The following is an 8,993-nucleotide window of genomic DNA, read 5'->3' as shown; positions in this document are numbered from 1 at the left end:
TGTATATGATGTATGACATTTATTACATATAGGGTAAGTGCAAAATACACAGTGCATATAGTGTGCTCTACACTGTCAAAAACTGGTGTTGATACACACAGCTGATGAGCATTAAAGCCACAGCCACACAAAATGGCATGTTGCCAGTAGGGCTCACTTAAAGCACTTTCAAATGATCTAAATGCCAGCGCCAAGGCTAGATCTTGTCCAGAACACTTCCAGTACACTATTGTGATACTTTTGATTGTTTTGAAAAGTACTGAAATGAAGGATGTTTCCTGACAGTATGATATTCGGTGTCAAAATGGTATGGTTGATTTAGCAATAAACTTTGAATTGTGTTGATTTCAATTAGGGCTGGGCGATATGGCCTTTTATTAATATCTCGATATTTTCAGGCCATGTCACGATACACGGTATATATCTCGATATTTTGCCTTAGCCTTGAATGAACACTTGATGCATATAATCACAGCAGTATGATGAGTCTATGTGTCTACATTAAAACATTCTTGTTCATACTGCATTAATATATGCTTATTTTAAACTTTCATGCAGAGAGGGAAATCACAACTAAGTCAATTTAGCAAAACTGTATTTATTAAACAGTTATTAAGCAGTGGCACAAACATTCATGTCATTTCAAAACAGAAAGTGCAAGATTGTCAGACATTTTAAAACAAGCTATGAGTGCACTTTTGTGCATGATGTCACTAAGATGACATATCAAAACAACACTAAATTAAAGTGCACTTTTTGTACAGAGCGCCACTACAATAGTTTAAAACAAATAGAGTGCACTTTTGTGCATGATGTCACTAAGATGACATACCAAAACAACACTAAATTAAAGTGCACTTTTTGTACAGAGCGCCACTACAATAGTTTAAAACAAATAAAGTGCACTTTTGTGCATGATGTCACACAAGATATTTCAATAAGTGTCAAATAAAAATGAGCTGCATAATAGGAAATCCAATAGTGTATGTCCTTCACTATGTGGTAGGTTCCTGCGGACGTTATCTCCTTCTGTTGTTGACTATTTTTTTCATACGCTGTCGATGTGGAAATGGTTGCTTCGGCATTTTGTTGGTGTGTCACTGAACGGAGATGTTGACATGCAGAGTTTCAAGCACTCTTCATTCTCTAGCGGGTGACTTTTCAAATTATGCTACATTAGCAGTGGTGCTACTTTTTGTAGCAACACTTTTGCTGCATAATTGTTCATCATCTTCCCGCTTGAAGCCAAACCACCGCCAGACGATGGACCCCGTGCTGTTTTTCTTGGGAATTAATTCTTGCTTCATTTGTTACCAGATTCGCACCTACTCTCTCTCTCGTATTACCACCCACACCGCTCGTTAGCATCACAGCTAACGTTACCATGTCACTACCTGTCTGCTCCGCGGGAGCGTGTAACGTTGCACACGTGACGTATGTAAGAAGGTGCGCTTGTTTTAAGTCTCTGTGACGAGGAAAGACAAGAAAGAGTGAGAAGAGCCTGTAGTGTAATGCCCGCAGCTAAAAGCAACTGCGTGAGAACGTATACTTGAATATCACGATATAGTCATTTTCTATATCGCACAGAGACAAACCCGTGATATATCGAGTATATCGATATATCGCCCAGCCCTAATTTTAATCCAAGATAACAATGTGGTATTAGGAAGAGAGTGACATTTTCCAAGGTATTGAATATACCAAAAGGTTTTTGTTCTTTCATAATGTCTTGCCAGAAGTGCAGCACTGCATTGTAATGTGCAATGTTTTTCAACCACTGTGCCGCGGCACACTAGTGGGTTAAAACTATTTTTTGCAAACCAGTAATTATAATCCGCAAATGTGCCGTTGTTGAGTGTCGGTGCTGTCTAGAGCTCGGCAGAGTAACCGTGTAATACTCTTCCATATCAGTAGGTGGCAGCAGGTATCTAATTGCTTTGTAGATGTCGGGAACATGGTTTATCGTGATCACAATATGCGGGAGGCAGGGTGTAGGTAAAACGGTATCTAACACTTAAACCAAAAATAAACAAAAGGTGAGTGCCCCTAGAAAAGGCATTGAAGCTTAGGCATGGCTATGCAAAACGAAACTAAAACTGAACTGGCTGCAAAGTAAACAAAAACAGAATGCTGGACGACAGCAAAGACTTACGGCACGTGGAGCAGACGGTGTCCACAAAGAACATCCGTAAATAACATGACAATCAACAATGTCCCCACAAAAGAAGGATAGCGCCCGCACAACTTAAATAGTCTTGATTGCGTTCAAGGAAGAAATGAAACTGCTACAGGAAAATCTCAACAAAACAGGAAAAGCCACTAAAAAAGGAGCGCGAGGCAATAACTAAAACACGACACACAGGAAAACACCAAAAAAATTTCAAATAAGTCACGGCGTGATGTGACAGTTCGTGACAGTACACCTACTTTGAGACAAGAGCTATAGTGATGCATGCTTGGTTATGGTTTGAATTCATATCCAACAATTGCGAGAACGGCTTTTTTATTGTCAATATCGTGCCTCCGCATTTTTTCAATGGAAAAAATGTGCCTTGGCTCAGAAAAGGTTGAAAAACACTGATCTTCTGTGCCTCACACAGCCTTGACTTTCTAAACGCATCCAATTAATACTTCCTAGTGTCATCTTTTTTTGGGGGGTCTCTTTTAGACACCTAACCTTTGCCCTCTTGTGTCCGAGGGAGACGCGGCCTGGCGAGAGCGCAGTGAGCCGCAGCTACAATGATGTGCGTAGCATAAGGTCAAAAGGCCGTCTGTTCAGAAAGCGCTAGATCTGGGCTGTTCACACTTCGCTCGGCGCGCTTGAAAAAGCCAATAATGGTACAAGCAGCTGTGAGCGGGGGGGGGTCATTAAAGATTACAGTGGTAAAGTGCTTTTGTTACAACTTGCCCTCCCTTTCCTTGCAGTGTTCCGTGTTAATGAAGAGAGCGAATTTGCTCGACCCGAGAGAGACAGCATTAAAAAATGATGATCGGTTCGGCACATTGCCTTACTTCTTCTGTAACGCCTTGGCTCCGATTAGACGACAGCAGCAATCGGGAGGGGGGGGGCCGTGCTTGATTAAATACGGCCGCTAAGCCGCATTGCATTGCCGTAAAAGTTTTACGGCTACTACTCCTGAGATGTTTGTTCTGCAGAGAACACGGCACTACATATAGTGGAGGGGGGCAGGAGGGTTACAACATGCAGCACTAATCCAAGGGAATCAATATAAATGATTTCAACTCAATGTTTAGCAGTAGCTTGCAATATTCATGAGCACGCAGCCTGCAGGTATCACTACCCCCCTCCTAAAAGCAAAGACGTGCTAACGCTGATGCACTCTGCAAAACTCCTGCATTGCACTGTATGCAAGTCTCGCTGCGCACCAGGGGGGTGCTTCCATTGCTCCCCGCCCCCCTCCTCCGAACCACGAGGGCTAATGTACGCCTCACCGCAGTGACACCGGCGATAAAAGACGAGGCGAGAGAGGTGATGATGCGATGGGATTGATGGAGGCGGTTAATCCGGCTACCCTTCCTCCCCCAATCGACACTTTTTGTGCCCTTCCGATCGTTTTCTCCCTCTTCTGCTCAAGTTGCGATGTGATGCACACTTTTTTGTTAGGCGGAAAGCCACCATGCAAGCACACATCCACACTGAACAGCTCCCACAGCTCCCCTCTCCCTATATCGCTATCATGATGCTTACCTTCAGGTCATTGTGCGAGTGGCGGTCTCTTCCAGGCATTCTTCTTCTTCCCAGGACTGTGCGCTCAGTCTTTTTTTCTGCAGCTCTTCTCCCTATCCTCTCTCTTCCTGCAAGCCAGCTCCTTCTGCTCCTCACCGCCTCTATATCAAGTCCTGTGTGAGCGAGGGGGTCTCAGGCAGAGAGAGAGAGAGAGAGGAAGGCAGGGATGATGATGATGGTGGTGGTGGGGGGGATAGATGCAGAGTCAGAGTGGGAGAGAGAGAGCGAGGACAAGGCAAGGAGATGTGAATATGTGTGCCAGCGCTCTCTCTTGATTGCTTTTGTCTTCCCACTTCGACGCCTCTTGTCCCTCAGGATTTGTCCTTCCTGAGAGTGTGTGTTGATATTCTGTTTGCATAGAGAACCGTTGCATGGCCGTCCCACCGCATGGCTTGCATCTTTGCTTATTATCGTGAAAGTCAAGTGCAGTTTTTGCAAAGACAGATAGATGTTAGGGAAGGAAGACGGTGTGTGTGTGTGTGTGTGTGTGTGTGTGTTCTGGCAATGGGGACATCACTCTGTTTACACAGTCACCTTTAGGGGACCTCTGACGATATGGGGACACAAAAACAGGTCCGTCTAAAGGGAAACCTTTTTAAATGATAGTCAGATTCATTCTGAAGATGCCTAAGTGATTTTTAAAGGCCTACTGAAATGAATTTTTTTTTATTTAAACGGGGATAGCAGATCCATTCTATGTGTCATACTTGATCATTTCGCGATATTGCCATATTTTTGCTGAAAGGATTTAGTAGAGAACAACAACGATAAAGTTTGCAACTTTTGGTCTCTGATAAAAAAAAAAGCCTTGCCCCTACCGGAAGTAGCGTGACGACACCGGAGGAAGGGCTGCTCACATTTGCCTATTGTTTACACCAGCAGCGAGAGAGATTCGGACCGAGAAAGCGACGATTACCCCATTAATTTGAGCGAGGATGGAAGATTTGTGGATGAGGATGGTGAAAGTGAAGGACTAGCGTGCAGTGCAGAACGTATCTTTTTTCGCTCTGACCGTAACTTAGGTACAAGCTGGCTCATTGGATTCCACACTCTCTCCTTTTTCTATTGTGGATCACGGATTTGTATTTTAAACCACCTCGGATACTATATCCTCTTGAAAATGAGAGTCGAGAACGCGAAATGGACATTCACAGTGACTTTTATCTCCACGACAATACATCGGCGAAACACTTTAGCTACGGAGCTAACATGATAGCATCGGGCTCAAATGCAGATATAAACAAAAGAAATAAACCCCCGACTGGAAGGATAGACAGAAAATCAACAATACTATTAAACCCTGGACATGTAAATACACGGTTAATGCTTTCCAGCTTGGCGAAGATTAACAATGCTGTTGCTAACGACGCCATTGAAGCTAACTTAGCAACGGGACCTCACAGAGCTATGATAAAAACATTAGCGCTCCACCTACGCCAGCCAGCCCTCATTTGCTCATCAACACCCGTGCTCACCTGCGTTCCAGCGATGGACGGAAGGACGAAGGACTTCACCCGATCATCCGTGCGGTTTGCGGCTAGCGTCGTCTAGCGCGTCTGCTATCCAAGTAAGTCCTCCTGGTTGTGTTGCTACAGCCAGCCGCTAATACACCGATCCCACCTACAACTTTCTTCTTTGCAGTCTCCATTGTTCATTAAACAAATTGCAAAAGATTCACCAACACAGATGTCCAGAATACTGTGGAATTTTGAGATGAAAACTGAGCTTTTCGTATTGGATTCAATGGGCTCCGAATACTTCCGCTTCAACTGTTGACATCACGCGCAAACGTCATCATATCGAAGCGTTTTCAGCCGGAAGTTTGCCGAGAAATTTAAAATTGCACTTTATAAGTTAACCCGGCCGTATCTGCATGTGTTGCAATGTTAAGATTTCATCATTGATATATAAACTATCAGACTGCGTGGTCGGTAGTAGTGGGTTTCAGTAGGCCTTTAAGCTTTGGCCCATAAAACATGTTTACTGGTTAGTTTAAATGTGAGACATTTGCACAGCAGCCCCCTCATCGGGCTGTAGCTGGTACTGCACTCGCTGCTCTGCTCACACTTCTTCCACGTATAGTTAATCACTTCCACCTGGTCCCCATAACGAAGGTAGAAAAATATGATTAGATTAGATTATGAAGTATGATAAAGTATGATTCACATTCAGAATTTCCATCCTTCTATATATGGTAGTTGGAGTTGCAGACAGCTTCATTACTGCTAAATAGCAGTTTTCAGTAATGTCACAGAAGATGCAGGATTTGCTTTAACATTTAAGTGGTGAAACTTCCTATAAGAGGACAGCTGTAGTGCTGTATTCTGAGGATCATGTCATATTTTTTTAAATGGTCCTCAGTAGTCACGTACAAATTTGTGTGAATTATGCAAAATTATTTAAATTTGGTCCCCATGAACCATATTAACTCTTTTTCCCAAAGGTCCCCAGTAAGAATGATCAGCACATTACTTCATCAATGCAGAGATTTAAAGACATGTATGAGCTAACTGGGCAGTGGCCATTTTACCTAATTTTTTTTTTTATGCCTCCATAACCTGTAGAAAGGTTGGTCCCCACAAGTGATGATCAAAAACTTGGTCCCCATTCCAAATGATAACCTGTGTGTGTGTGTGTATGTATTTTGTGGCGTGCATGTGTTGAGGATGCAGACAAGGCAGGTCGTCATGGTGAAGAGGAGGAGGAGGAGGAGGAGGAGTGCGGTGTAATCGTTTGCCAGGAAAATGCCTTAAGGGTTTGAGGGAGATGTAAGAAGAGGGAAAGAAAAGTGTGTGAATAAGGTTAGGATTCATCATGACCAGATAAAAGCCCGAGAGGTCGCAAATACATGACATGCCCACACAAAAAATAATCAGTGTCTTGATGCATGCACACTACTGTTTTCTTTTGGTGATTGTTATTTTACTGAATGGATTTATAGTCTTTTCGTACAGGACTGCAATCTATTTGTGGTAGTGGGCTCTGGATGACATGATTTGCCATGGAACATGTCATTCTAACGGACGCTGTTAGGAGAGAGGAGTAACGTTGTTGGAGAGACACAAAGTGACACAAAAAACATAAATGTTTTGATATGTCGCCAGTAGGACCGACGATTGTGAGTGCTGTAGTTTTGGATAGGGGCGGGACGGGACGGTTACCAAATTCGGTACCTTTTATAGGCACCGACCACATTTAAATCAATCGGTCCCGAACATGTTGAAAAGAGAAACTGGAAATTGTGATGTATCATGTGGTATGCTTGCATGTTCGAAATAAACTCAAACTCAAACTCAAACCCATATTTTGTGTCAGGTTCAAACACAGATGACATCTATTAAACAGACAAGAAGCAAGGAATTAAAAAGAGACATAATTCAATTTGGCTCAATGAGGAGAAACGCGTAGACCTGTACCCTTTGAACAGTTTTCCACCACGCTCTGACGAAAGATTGTACGCCTCCTCTTTTATTTGGACTTTCCCTGATTACATGGCAACAGCTGTTTCTAAAGGAAGGGGGGTCGTAAACAGCCGTCGCCTTTGGTTACAAAACATTTCAAAGAAAATGTGCCTGGAGGTGGGTCAGGTCCTGCTTCCTCTCCGCTTTGTAGATCTCAGGTCAAGACAAAATCTTCCTGTGGATTACAATAGATCAAAGAAACCGACACCTTCATGTCGCTTCCCATCCTACACAGTGGAGTTTTACAAGCCTTTTGATTGTTAAGATCAAAGACAGCTTTTGTCTGCTTGCCGGGAACTCATTGAAACACAACATTTTGTGATAACTTAGATACAATTATTCTGACATTTTGATACCTTTCAAGCATGTGACGTCACGTCCAGTTGCAGACTACGTCGGCTCAAACACTTGGCGGGCAAACAAGTACTCAAGCAGCACACAGTCAAACTTCCTCTAAGTAATGTGGCAACTTTCCATGCCAACAAAGCAGGTATGCCTGATAGAAAACACTCAAAAGTACAGTTGCTCGATACGTTAGCTCGATGATAATTTACATTAGACAAGCTATTGATTAGCGTTAGACATTTTTCATGTCGATTTCAACAACTCCAAATTTTGTAATCGAAACCAAAACTTAAGATCCTCGTTACAACCGAACAGTGAGTGTGAAATAAGTACAATACCTGCAGGTAGTCTATACCAGGGGTCCCCAAACCGGATCCGGCCCGCCAGCGTCCAAAATACGGCCCGCGGGGAAAAAAAATAAAGTATTTATTTTTATTTTTATTATTATTCTTTTTTAAATCTGTCCTTTCTAATCCATTTTCTACCACTTGTTACTCTCTTTGTCTCCTAGCAGCTCAGGCAAATCATATTGTCTAAAAATTGATTTTCCTATTGATAACGTGACATCCCGCTCGGAATATGTATATTCTTCACTGAATATTTAAAAACGGGCAGCACGGTGGTACAGGGGTTAGTGCGTCTGCCTCACAATACGAAGGTCCTGAGTTCAATCCCGGGCTCTGGATCTTTCTGTGCGGAGTTTGCATGTTCTCCCCGTGACTGCGTGGGTTCCCTCCGGGTACTACGAATTCCTCCCACCTCCAAAGACATGCACCTGGGGATAGGTTGATTGGCAACACTAAATTGGCCCTAGTGTGTGAATGTGAGTGTGAATGTTGTCTGTCTATCTGTGTTGGCCTTGCGATGAGGTGGCGACTTGTCCAGGGTGTACCCCGCCTTCCGCCCGAATGTAGCTGAGATAGGCTCCAGCAACCCCCCGCCACCCCAAAAGGGACAAGCGGTAGAAAATGGATGGATGGATATATTTAAAAACTGCATATTAACTAAATGAAGCTTGGAGGCCCAATAAAAGCGTATTATAAGTGTGTTGGTTAAAATCTAACCTTAATGCTGAAATTTCGACAGTTTAAATCAGGGCTGTCCACACTTTTTCAGCAGGCGAGCTACTTTTCAAATGACCAAGTCGATCTATCTCATCTTCATGAGTTTCTCTTATATGTATCTGATCGTGGCACCACACCTTTTTTTTTTAAGTGGAAACAAATCAAATATATATATATATATATATATATATATATATATATATATATATATATATATATATATATATATATATATATATATATACAGTATATATATACCGTATTTTTCGGAGTATAAGTTGCACCGGCCGAAAATGCATAATAAAGAAGGGAAAAAACATATATAAGTCACACTGGAGTATAAGTCGCATTTTTGGGGGAAATTTATTTGATAAA

At 42.6% G+C, this 8,993-nt stretch overlaps 2 protein-coding genes across 4 annotated transcripts in view; one reads left to right on the top strand and one right to left on the bottom strand.

Annotated features, from left to right (window-relative positions):
- kcnj5 (potassium inwardly rectifying channel subfamily J member 5) overlaps positions 1 to 3,863 on the bottom strand; it is an 80,740-nt gene extending 76,877 nt beyond the window's left edge. Inside the window, exon 1 of the mRNA XM_062060520.1 lies at positions 3,710 to 3,863. The gene's annotated coding sequence lies outside the window, so the exon portion shown is untranslated. The remainder of the gene's footprint in view (positions 1 to 3,709) is intronic.
- The window catches only part of kcnj1a.1 (potassium inwardly rectifying channel subfamily J member 1a, tandem duplicate 1), a 303,709-nt gene that overhangs the window by 135,975 nt on the left and 158,741 nt on the right, over positions 1 to 8,993 (top strand). The gene's annotated exons all lie outside the window — the stretch shown is intronic.

The sequence above is a fragment of the Entelurus aequoreus genome, linkage group LG10 (assembly GCF_033978785.1).
Source record: "Entelurus aequoreus isolate RoL-2023_Sb linkage group LG10, RoL_Eaeq_v1.1, whole genome shotgun sequence".
Lineage (NCBI taxonomy): Eukaryota > Metazoa > Chordata > Actinopteri > Syngnathiformes > Syngnathidae > Entelurus > Entelurus aequoreus.
This window is presented reverse-complemented; position numbering and strand designations above follow the sequence as displayed.